We start from the raw sequence: 13,123 nt of genomic DNA on the forward strand, positions 1-13,123 counted from the left end.
ATTAGAAATTATGTGCTGTCAGCATTGGTGGCAGATGGAAATGTGCAGGGAATTAGGACAGAGATGATGCCCAGCACTGACTCTTATCTTTTGGTTTCTGAGGTCTTCTGCACCTTAAGTTACTGTAGTGGTCCTCAGTCTGGCTACACATTAGAATCACTTAGGGAATTAAAAAAAAAACAAAATCTCATCATCCAGTCTTCACTCAAGACTAATTCAAGCAAAATTCTGGGATTGGAATCCAGATAGATAACAGTGGGTGGTGGTTTTTTTTTTTTTTTTTTTTTTTTTAAGTTTTCCATGTGGTTCCAGTGGACAGCCAGGTTGAGAACCATTGTTTCATGTGGACCCCGAGGAAATATTGCCACCTACTGACAGTTGGTCATTGTCATGTCTTGAAAGAAGTCAAAAATAAGTCTTCAAATTCCCTCCATTCTGGAATCTTGTATTCTGGAGACTGTGTTTTTATCATTTATGTGTTAGAGTCATGTGTTGGAGTTTTATCATTTTTATTTAGAGTTTGACTTTTGGCCCTCTTAAAGTAAAAAATACCTTGAATCTCAATTTTAATGTAACTCAGAATCTATACACACACACATACACACACACAATTGGTAGGAATAACTCAATGTTAGCATAGAAGAAAGCTTTAGAGATCATTGATTTACCCAGCTAATATCTCTAAATGTCTGTTGGAGTTATGCCTGCTAGCTCTTCCACCTAGCTACTCAAAGTGTGGTCCATGGACCAGTAGCATCAGTTTCATTTTGAGACCTTGTTAAAAATGAAGAACCCTTGACCTACAGAATGTGAAACTTGACAAGGTCCCCAGGTGATTCACACGGACCCTGACATTTGAGAAGCACTGCTTCGGAGAACCTTAACCATGTGAGTAGAGGTACTGGCAGTAGATTTCAGTTTCATCATAAGGATCTACTTTCCAGACACAGCTGCTAGCATTCTGTTGAGGCTGAATGATTGCTTTGAAGAGACAGCTCCATGACTTGTAGGAACTCTCCCATCTGGTTTTATTACTTTCTTCCTTCTCCTCAAAGAGTTCGTTTTCTTCTTGGCCATCCCTTCTGTTATATTCCATGAACATTCATGGGAACCATCATTCTGCCTGCTGTGGCTTTCCACTCCACACCCCCAAATCTGGAACTCTTGTGACCCTAAGGGATGAATACAAGCGAAGGTTTTCCAAAGCCTGTTTTTGATCTCCTTCTTGTGTGCCAGGTCTAAGCTTACCCTGAGCTTAGCAGAAAAGAGTTGGTGGTTCAAGAACTTGAGAGATGCTCAGAAAAAGTGTCCCCCGTGAACAGCTATGTGACCTCTAAATGACCTTCTGACTCTTGTTCCCTAATTCTTGGTACAAAGTAAACATAGTCAACATATTACACACCTGTGCTGTTGGTGTTGAAAACATTGCTATTTTTTTTCTGGGCAGGGGATTTAGAGGCCATCTCTGTATGCTGCTTCTTCATTTATCCAGTGATTTCGTATTTCATTGAACATTTTCTTTATTCCTATAACCAAATGCTTAATATGTGTTCCTGGTTTGTCTTAGATTTCTCATTTCCAGTATCTTTTGTTTCTGAATATTCAGTGCTGGTGCCAAGATTGTTTAACATTTGTCCCCTCCTTTCATTCTTTTTAAAAACCCTTAAGCATGAAACTCCCTCCTACTTAAAGTTTTTTTTTAAATTTAAACATTTGCTTATTTATTTGAAAGGCAGAGTGAAAGTGAGAGCAAGCTCCCATCTGCTTGTTCACTCTCCACATGGCCCACAGCAGCTGGGACTGGGCTGAAGCCAGAAGCTGGGAACCCAATCCAGGTCTCCCAGTGGTTGGCCAAGAACCAAGTACTTGAGCCATCACCTACTACCTCCCAGAATACATATTACCAGGATGCCAAAATTGGGAGCAGAGCCAGGACTTGAGCCCAGGTGCTGTGATATGGGATGCAGGCATCCCAAGCAGCATTGTATATTTTGTTTAAGATTTATTTATTTATTTGAAAGGTGGAATTACAGAGGCAGAGGCAGAGAGAGAGAGAGGTCTTCTATCTGCTGGATCACTCCCCAAATGGCTGTAATGGCTGGATCTGGGCCTGTCTGAAGCCAGGAGCCGGGAGCTTCTTCCAGGTCTCCCATGTAGGTGCAGGGGCCCAAGAACTTGGGTTGCTATCTAATAGTAGAGAGCTGGATCAGAAGTGGAGCATCCAGGACTTGAACTGGCACCCATATGGGATGCCAGCAGTGCATGCAGGGTTTACCTGCTATGCTACAGCGCTGGTGCCTCACCCCAAGCAGCATCTTAGCCAATAGGCCAAACAGCTGCCTCTCCCACCTACTTTGTATGTAAAATTCTAGTAATTTCTTTTCCATTTCAGAACCCTTCCTAATCTCTTTGCATCCTTTTCCCTTCCATCCCCTTCCCTTGCTCAGGATTGACTTGGTCTCAGCAAACCCCTTCAGCTCTTTGTTGTTCTGTTATCCCCCCTACCTACCTTAAGTGCATGTGCCCATTTAGCACTTCCTACAAGGGATCAGAGTATTTGTGTTACATTAGGTCAAGTTTAGAGATGAGAAAGCTCTCAGATGTCATCTGACTCAGATCTGACTCAGTGTCCTCACTTCACAGAAGTGTAAGTTGATGCCCAGAGCAGTGAAGTGACTTGCTCAAGGTCACGTAGCTAGGAATGTGAATGTTTGTTGTGAAATAGCATTGCTATTCAGTACAGCTTCTTCAGAAGAATGTACAACTCTCATGTGAATTGTTTCTTCTAGCCTCATATGATGAGTACAGAATGTGTGTGTGTTCCAGAGCCTTGGCAGCTCATGACAAGAGCCTCGGGTGATTACTGATGCCATAAATAAGAGTGTCAGTTTTTATATCAACAATGGGAGTCACTGTGCACTTACTCCCCATGTAGGATCTCTGTCCTTAATGTGTTATACTATGTGAATTAGTGGTAAAATGAGTATTCAAACAGTACTTTATACTTTGTGTGTCTGTGTGGGTACAATCTGTTGAAATCTTTACTTAGTATATACTAAGTTGATCTTCTGTATATAAAGATAATTAAAAATGAATCTTAAGAATGGGATGGAAAGGGAGTAGAAGATTGGATGGTTTGTGGGTGGGAGGGTGGTTATGGGGGGAAAAACCACTATAATCCAAAAGTTGTACTTTTGAAATTTATATTTATTAAATAAAAGCTTAAAAAAAAAAGAATACGTGTGTGGATAGAGGTGTGGGGATGTTGTGAATCATGATTGACTGCCTTCTTTGAAAGAGAGGTAAATCGTGCCCTAGAAAGACAGAAAGATTCATCCATTGCCTCCAAACCATTTTTGGTCTGAAGAAGAAAACCCTAAGTCCTTGATTCATGACTCTTAAATACTGGAAAACTTTTATTCCTTCTACTTACATGTATGTGTTTGTTGATATGAATTATACAATGTGAATAGTGTCTTCCACCCCACACTCTGGATAGACGATTTCTGTGCCCTTGTCTTCTTATATGCATCATGTATTAACCATTTGGAGACAAGTTTGTGCTAGATATTAGTTGAGAATAATGAAATTGGCTGGAGTTGGGTTTATTTTGCTATGTTTTTAGCTTGTCATCCACTCTGCCTGTTTTTACTTGAAGAAAAGGAAAAGGTTCGAGTGTCATTGGCCATCTGTATCTGAGGGTCTGCATCCACAGAATCAACCAGCTGTGCATCAAAAATACAAAAAAGAAATCTGTACTGAGCATGAATAATTTTTTCTCATCATCATCCCCTACACAGTCCAGTACACGTATCACTATTTACATAGTGTTTACATTGGATCAGGTAATGTAAGTAACCTAGAAATGATTTACAGTCTACAGGAGGATTTGTGTGGGTTAAATTCAAATACTGCACCATGTTATGTAAAGGACTTGAGCATTCACAGATTTTGGTATCCGAGGGAGGTCCCAGAACCGATTCCCCTTGGAAACTGAGAAACAACCGTTCTTGCTTTTAATGTGCTGTGAGAGACAGAAGAGGAAAAAGCCACCTGAAAGCAGTGGATTATGATTAGTGGTGGTACTTATCTTCATAAATCACCCCATCCAGGCCCCTTAATCATCTGAGTTGTTGTTCAGCTCCCCGGGACCTGTCAACATGCTCCCAGGCAGGAAAAAGTGATGACTGTATTCCAGGCCCTGTCTTGTCTTCTCTCTACAGGGAGCAGCCGCCACTCGGGGGCTCCCCTGAGTACACAGCTGAGGTTGCCTGAACTTGCTGCTGCAGTCTTCCATCCCAGGGCCCCTTTAATTTGCTCTCTACCATTGTGCCCGTCTCTTGACATGAGGAAAATGCCTCCCTCCCACAGAAAATCTATGCTTGGAGAAATCTCTCTCACCTTCTCAGTGTTTCCAACAGTAATGAACTTGAATTATCCTTCCCTGAAACTCTCCTTACATTCAGACCGTCCCTTTGCTATGTTTTTCTGACCTTGTTGGTATTGTGTAGTCTTCCCATGCTATTGATGTTTGTCCCTGGATGTGGAGTAGGGTAGGGAGCAATGAAGGAAATGAGAGCATGCAATGTGATTAGTGTGGGAAAGAATTTGAGTGGCGGGGCTGGGGGGCCAGTGCGGATTATAGATTTTTCCGTTGAGAAGGCTGGAAATGTTCCTGATCCTGTGAACTTAATTTCCATATACTCTTCCTCCTCTCTGGGCTTTCTCTTATAAGATGGGGGTTGAATGCCTGTCAAAGATCTCTTTAAATATGTCTAGAATGGATTAATAATTTTCCCCCTACAGCCAGAATTTGGGACCTGTGAGAAAGACAGAGATGTTGAGCAACATAAACAGAGACCCAAAGGTCAGGAGATGGGGGTTCCAGGCTTAGATCTCCTGCTAAAGTCTTCTGCAATCCCTCAGCACTGGCTTCTCTGTATATAAGATGATAAGCTTGGCCAACATCTGTAATCCTATATGTTTCAAACACGAGAATTCTTCTACAGTTTTTTGATAAAATATTTCAGACACAGAAAATGTATGCAGCATAATGCATGGATACCTGCTACCAACCACTAAACAGAATTCTTCTAACAAAATAGAGGTGATTTAACAGCCTTTGACTTAGAAAGTGAATGACAACAAGTAGCAGTGGTACTTTCATATGAATCTATTTTAATTGTTCCAATGCCTATACTTAAAAAATAGTACATGTATAATCAGGATGCATTGATTTAGGCTAAGTGATTTCTTGATTAATTGAAAACATGTAATATGCATTCATGGCCCACGTTAGTGTTTCTGAATAGTATGAGCTATATTATTACTTGTGGGGCCGGCGCTGTGGCATAGTAGGCTGAGTTTGGGCCCCTGCTGCTGAGTGGGAGACTGGAAGAAACTCCTGGTTTCAGATTGGCTCAGCTCCAGCCCTTGCAGCCATTTGAGGAGTGAACCAGCAGATGGAAGACCTTTCTCTGTCTCTCTGTTGCTCTATCTGTAACTGTACCTCTCAAAAAAATAAAATCCTTAAATATATATATATGTGTGTGTGTGTGTGTGTGTATATATATGTATATATGTATATATTACTACTTGCATTAAAAAAAAGCAAAACAATTTTTGGTTCTACCCTAGATTTGCTGAATGAACATCTCTGAGAACTGGGTCTGGGATTCTGCCTTTTTAAAATCAAGTATCCCAAGGGGGTGATGCTGTGGTGTAGCAGGTAAAGCTGCTGCCTGCAGTGCCGACATCCCATATGGGTGCCAGTTTGAGTCCTGGCTGCTCCACTTCCAATCCAGCTCTCTGCTATGACCTGGGAAAGCAGTAGAAGATGGCCCAAGGATTTGCACCCATGTGGGAGACCTGGAAGAAGCTCCCAGCTCCTGGCTTCAGATTGGCGCAGCTCTGGCTGTTGCAGCCAATTAGGGAATAAACCAGCAGATGGAAAACCTCTCTCTCTCTCTTTCTCTCTCTCTCTCTCTCTCTCTCTCTCTCTCTGCCTCGCCTTCTCTCTCTGTGTAACTCTGACTTTCAAGTAAATAAATCTTAAAAAAAAGAATCAAGTATCCCAAATGGGATTTAGAGCTTGAGTTTTAGATCTCCTTGGTTGAAAGAATTGGGCAATACTTCAGTTCTCTACTTTATGAGGCAATGATAATGAATATTTCTTTAAAAAAAAATAAACCCTCTGGCTTTTTTAAAATGCTGTATACGTAACAGTGATTTTGTATATACTCAATTTTCAGTAATATGTCTGTTGCTAAATTAGTTATGCTGGGATTAAGGGAGATTGATGGGAAATATGTTGCTCTACTCAGAATCTCCAAAGGTCCTCATAGATAGTCTAGAATTTGGATTTAGATTTAGTGCCAACTTTAGTCTTGGTCTTGCTGGCATTTCTGAGATTTCATATAAATGAAGAGCAGCAGGTCCCTGAGCCACACATTAATGGAAGAGCTGCCATGGCTCTTGGGCCCCTGTCCTCCGGGTTCCAGTTCCACAGGCACAGGAGCTGGAATTTATCAAAACTGGGAAGCCCAGGGAAAAGACCATCCTCCTCTTCATTATTGCTGATTGTGAGGGGCCAGATAATAGCAACTCCACATTATCTCATTTCTATTAAAAATGTGTGTATCAAGCTTAGGTAAGTGTGAAATATGGACCACTTAAAGATCAGATCTTATAGTAGTGCTTTTAGCGTGGAATAGAATCCAGGTTTGAGTGACTTCAGTTGTTAATTGACTTCTTATTTTGTTTTTTTTTTATAAGGTCATTTTTCTCCTGCTTTTCTTTTTTTAAAGATTTATTTATTTATTTGAAAGTCTGAGTTACACAGAGAGAGAAGGAGAAGCAGAGAGAGAGAGAGAGAGAGAGAGAGAGAGAGAGGTTTTCCATCTGCAGGTTCACTCCCCAGTTGGCCACAATGGCCAGAGCTGCGCCAGTTGGAAGCCAGGAGCCACGAGCTTCCTCCAGGTCTCCCATGCAGGTACAGGGGCACAAGGACTTGGGCCATCTTCTACTGCTATCCCAGGCCATAGCAAAGAGCTGGATCGGAAGTGGAGCAACCAGAACTCAAACTAGCGTCCACATGGAATGTCAGCACTGCAGGCAGTGACTTTACCCTCTATGCCACAGCACCGGTCCCCAGATTAATTGACTTCTAGAAGTCTTCCTTTACTCTTTTCTTGGGCTTGATGAATAACCAATACCAACTGTGGCCATTAATTTTACTGACATTCAATATCAATTGCTAAATCCTAGTGCTATTTTATTGAGTACATATATGTGTAAGTCATATTTCTTGCTCTCAAGGAGGGCATGGCATATTGGGTAAATAAATAAGCAACCAGTCCACAGTGAGTGATAATAGAGGCTTGCATATTGCAGTAGTGACCAAGTTGATGGAACAGCTCTGTGGGAGGATATGGGAAGGGGTGGTTGACCTGGAAGGCTTCACTGTGGAGAAGTTGAGCAGATATTTCAAGAATAAACATGCACCAGGCAGATGGTGCGGTGAGAGCCTTCTAGACATAGGGAATAGCAAATTCAATTACATGGATGTATGGAAAAGGGAGATGTGTTTGGCTTGCATATGTGGGAGTTACAGAAATACCCTTTGTAAGCTGAATTGAAGTAGACATGCCATGCCTAAGAAAAATGTATTTGTTATGCAGTGTTTTCAGATTTTAAATCTTTTATTGTGATAGATATAGAGAATATACACTTTACCATTTTAAATCATTTCTAAATGTGCAGGTCAGTGGCATTATGTACATTCACACTGTTGTACAACAGGCACAGCCATCTATCTCCAGCACTTCTCCACCTAGAAAAGTGAGGCTCTTTACTATTGAACAACTTGCCTTTCTCCTACTCCTGTCCTCTGTCAATACCTATTTAACTTTCTTTTCTGTAAGTTTGATTATTTTTAGATAGGCTCACGCAGTGTTTGTCTTTCCATGATTAACTTAGCTCACTTAGTATAATGTCTTCGAAGTTTATCCATGTTGTAGCATGTGAGAGGATTTCTTTCATTTTCAGGGCTGGGTAATATTCCATTGTATGAATATACTTCATTTTCTGTATCTGTTTATCCATTGATGGGCACTGAAGTTGCTAATATCTTTGGGTTATTGTGGATAATGCTGCTATGAACATGTGTGTGCTCAGATTTTGTATTTTACTACTTAATTTACTAAATTGTCAAATTGTTAGTACAAAAAGACTTTCCACAAACCTTTTTTAAGGCAGCCCTTTGGGTTGAGATGCATATAGTTTTGTTGTGGAAACGAGCTCTCACTCATGAAACCAAGACTACAAGCAGAATAGTTAAAATGCCCAGTGGCCTTGTCACCAGACACTTTTAAAAGTTCATGTGATCATTTGAAAGAAGCAAAGACACCAAGCTCCTCTAAAAAAAGATAGGGAGCACCGGCAAATGTAAGCCAGGCATTTGTAGAGCAAGCGTTGTCACTGTTTGCCTTTGCAAACTGATTCCTCTCCTCTTGATGAAGTTGCCTCTGTATACCTTGACTCATAAGCAAGTCTTGGCTCACATCTGTGAGCAGTGTAGGGACAATGGGAAGGATCTGGGTAGATGAATTTGATGGGACGGTCCACCTGTAAAGGAGGTGAGAGAATGCACCACTGACCAAATTATTTATAGCCAAGGTGACTGAGGAAGCAAGCTTCCTGTTTGTTTGTATTTTTTGAAAGCTATATAATTTTGGTTAAAAATCAGCTATTGTCACACATCCAGGGATTCTTCCGGGGGCTACATGTTATTATAAAAATAGATTAAGTGTGTGGCAAGCATCTGATAGCCACAGTCTTTCTCCTGAATCTGAGGAAGTAATTGTTACTTCTGTTTTGGCAGTGCAGCCTCAAGCCCAGGGCTGGGCTAGGCCCTTCTTTCCATGACTGCTGCATCAACCATGTCACTGCTGCAGACCTCCTGTTTCCCTTCTTGGATTTCCAGGGACTGGACTGAGACACATAGGGCTAAGAGGCAGGTGTGGGCGTCAGGAGATGTTCATAATCCAGGCTGCTGCTCTAGAAGCAGCTCTCTGACCTGCAGCCAATGTTCTTACTCATGTCACTTGTTGAGATTTTACTCCTGGCTCCTGCTGGCTTCTCTACCCAGCTTCCCTGACCTGGACCACGGTGATTGGCACATCACACTAAGTTCCAGGGCTACTGTTCCAACACAAGATCCCAAAGATCTGGTGATGAACCCCAAACACTCCTTCTCAGTCTATGCAGGACTTGTATTGTTTTGTTCTCTGAAAGGTGGGGTCCTGTAGGGCTTCATGTGGCCTTGCTGGGGAGCAGGGGAGGAGGTGCTCTGACTTACAAAACAAATGTCTTAGATCGGACTGGCCATACTGGGGTAGGGTCAGGGTCAGGGTCAGGGTCAGGTCTGGTGGCCTGACACGCTCCTAGTCTGCACTGCAGATGGTGGCATCAACAGTCCTGTGTGTTCTTCAGCCCCTGGTAGAGCCTGAGAAGACTGGGTTTCTGTCCTGTGGCACACAGATGCTTCCTTCTGAGCACTCCTGTCCAGGCAGTGTTCCTCCTCAGAGAAGCAGTCTGAGTGCAAGGAAGATTTGCCCCTGAGAACCCCTTTCTCTTCTCTGTTCTCCTGGTTACTCTGCTACCTCCCTGTCTCTGAATCCATTCTGTCTCCCTGCAGGAGTACAATAACACGGTTGTCCAAGTGAAGCGTAGCTGCCATATAAACAGATGGCTTAGTGATAATAAATATTGAATCATTTTCAGACACTTGACTTCATTTCCATAGTTTCCAGCAGAACTGCAATTTAATTCTAATTCTGTGGTTGGAAGGGATCTGGGACGTCTGACCAGTGGGCAGGTGGAATAGATGCAGACTGTCCAGCCTAAGAGCCCTTTATAAACAGCACTTAGAACTGATGGCTGTGACAGGACCTGAAGGCCTGTTTCCTACTTTGGTTGCTCCTTTGCATTCTGAGGAACTCTGGAACATTCCAGCAGCTGTTGTAAGGAGTACTGGTGTTGTCCTGTCATTGAGACTCCAGGAGAAAATTTGATCATGTTTTCCCCTGCAGTCACTGTGTCCACTGACCCTGGAAGAGCCACCTGGGTGTGCACAGAAATCAAGTTAGAGGCTTGTTTCCAGTTCCAAAAAGAACCTTTCATTGCGTTTTGAGTTCTTAGGATGAAGATATTAAAAAGCATGGCCAAGGTTGTCAAAATACTAACTATAGAAATAACTAGTTAAGGTTTCACATACACAAGCAAAGAGGTGACTGTGCAACTCTTGCCAGCTTGGGTAAGGGAAAGATCATGATTAAATAAAGGCCTCAGAGAGAATGAAACCAACAGGGAGGTGGGCCAAAGAAGAAAGAGCGATATGATAAACTCCAAGAATCTTCTGGAAATTTAAGGGCTTGGCTTAGCAGGCATTGTGTTTGCTGGAAACAGAGCTATGGAGAATGACATGGGGCAATACAGAGGGAGGTAATTGATAGTTTTGTTCAATTTTGTTGCTAGAGGAGAGAAAAGAGGAAGTATGTGGAGCATGTGAAAGTGACATACTGGAAATGACCAAAGACAAGACAGCAGTTAAGAGTTGACCTGTTTAGGGCAGGCTTTGTCTTTTGGTGATTTCCAGGACTCTTAAGTTCATCAAAATGCACCCTTCTGCACTGCTTTGGCTGGTAGGGGCAGCCCTGGTTTCAGTGACTTGCTCAGAATGGAGGTGGAGCTGGATGGTTGTAATTATTAAAGCCCAAATGAGAAGAGGTAAATGCAGGTGTGGTCAGAAAGTGTAGCTGGTTCACCTCCCCAGTAGCCACAAGGCCAAAGTCAGTTGACTAGCAAATGATCTTGTCAGTTCTCCTACCTGAAGTTCTTTTCAGTTCATCTAGCTCTGTAGCTCAGCAGAATGCTGCCATCAGGGGGACACACTGCAAATTGAAATCATGTCCCCAGGCATGTGCCAATCAGACCTATATCCAACCCACAAGAATTTGCTCTGTGGCTCAGGTTCCATCCTAAGCCACACTACAGTACAGAGAGCCCTGTTGCCTCTTCCTTGTCAGATAGGGCTCTCTTTCTCACTCTTGATTCTTGGGCTCCTGGGCTAAAACAGTTTTCCTTCTTGCCTCCTATGTGTTTGCTTCTCTGGTTTGCTCTTCTTCCAGCATCTCTTGGTAAAAAGGAGGACAGTTTACAGGGCTGTGTGATTGGAAGTGGGGAGTGACCACCAGACTAGGGCATGATTGAGATTACAATATCCAGACACTCCAATCAGCTGGGATCCAGCATTGGCCCTGATGATACAGAGAAAGATATTTCACCCCAGTTAGTAAGGCTGTATCTTTGTAAGAGTCAGACAATCAGGGGCATCACCACTAACTCTGTATAACAAGATCAGTGAGATTTTAGTAGAAGGGATGGACTTTAGACAGTAGGAATCTCTGAGTTCTTATGTTAAAAGGCATGGTAAAGGGAAGGTTCTGAATTTCTGTTGAGATTTTCAAAGTTTATTCTTCTCATCTTGTTGGTGTGTACTGCATCCTTTCTTATCAACACACTAACTACAGAAATTGTGAGGTTTCAGATGCACAGACGAGGACCTGGGCACCTTTTGCCGAGCACAGTTGGTGGAATGGTGGGAGGTGGTCTTGAGTTTAAAAGTTCCCAGAGAGGAGGGTCTCTGGCTTGGCTCTTGGTTCTTGTGCTACTTGTTTGTTAATCTATAGCCCAGATGACAGATTAAAGAGCTCACTAGATCAGTTTTCTAGATGGTGGGAGCTACATGGAAATGGTTTTAATAAACTGGAGGAGTACTCAGAATGAATTGACTAGTGGAGACCATAAAATTATAGCACCTGGCCGGCGCTGCGGCTCACTAGGCTAATCCTCCGCCTTGCGGCGCCGGCACACCGGGTTCTAGTCCCGGTTGGGGCACCGATCCTGTCCCGGTTGCCCCTCTTCCAGGCCAGCTCTCTGCTGTGGCCAGGGAGTGCAGTGGAGGATGGCCCAAGTGCTTGGGCCCTGCACCCCATGGGAGACCAGGATAAGCACCTGGCTCCTGCCATCGGAACAGCGCGGTGCGCCGGCCGCAGCGCGCTACCGCGGCGGCCATTGGAGGGTGAACCAACGGCAAAAGGAAGACCTTTCTCTCTGTCTCTCTCTCTCACTGTCCACTCTGCCTGTCAAAAATAAAAAAAAAAATTATAGCACCTGTTATGTAGTGTAAGAAATGGCTATGAATAAGCAAATGTAACAGACAGATCTGGGATTGAGGACAAGGCAAACATGCTTCAGCAGTGGAGGGCTGTGGCTGGAGAAGCCATGTCCAGGTCTACAAAGAGGAGTCTAAAATTTATGATTTGGGAGGCAATGCCCTCTGTTACAACTGTCACTGTTCAGATCTTTTCTAGAATACCTTCTGTCAACCAATCTTGGGGTGATAGGGTAGCTTTGGAGATTGACCCACAGATAAAGGACTTGGGAAATTGTAGAAAATAATTTAGAATTCATAATATCTTTTAGTATGTAGAAATCCCTCACATGAGGCCAGCACCGTGGCTTAACAGGCTAATCCTCCACCTTGCGGCGCTGGCACACCGGGTTCTAGTCCTGGTTGGGGCACCGGATTCTATCCCGGTTGCCCTTCTTCCAGGCCAGCTCTCTGCTATGGCCCGGGAAGGCAGTGGAGGATGGCCCAAGTCCTTGGGCCCTGCACCCGCATGGGAGACCAGGAGAAGCACCTGGCTCCTGGCTTCGGATCAGCGCAATGCGCTGGCCGCAGCGGCCATTGGAGGGTGAACCAGCGGCAAAAAGGAAGACCTTTCTCTCTGTCTCTCTCTCTCACTATCCACTCTGCCTGTCAAAAAAAAAAAAAAAAAAAAAAGGGAAAAGAAAAGAAAAGAAAAAAAGAAATCCCTCACATGAGGATAGGAGCCAGCTCTTCTTAACCTTCGCTGGCTGTGGAATGGAGTTGTAGCAGCATCTGTTTATACACTGGGAGAGTTGCCTGGCAGTGAAACTCATTGAGTAGTACAATGAGGTGTTGAAGGAAGGTTCTGATGTATTGATGAGATTATCAAAGTAGGGTCTGCTTTTGCCT

At 43.3% G+C, this 13,123-nt stretch overlaps 1 protein-coding gene across 2 annotated transcripts in view; it reads left to right on the top strand.

Annotated features, from left to right (window-relative positions):
* LOC133760330 (carboxyl-terminal PDZ ligand of neuronal nitric oxide synthase protein-like) overlaps positions 1-13,123 on the top strand; it is a 354,785-nt gene that overhangs the window by 233,845 nt on the left and 107,817 nt on the right. The gene's annotated exons all lie outside the window — the stretch shown is intronic.

This window comes from Lepus europaeus, chromosome 5 (genome assembly GCF_033115175.1).
Source record: "Lepus europaeus isolate LE1 chromosome 5, mLepTim1.pri, whole genome shotgun sequence".
In the NCBI taxonomy this organism is placed as follows: domain Eukaryota; kingdom Metazoa; phylum Chordata; class Mammalia; order Lagomorpha; family Leporidae; genus Lepus; species Lepus europaeus.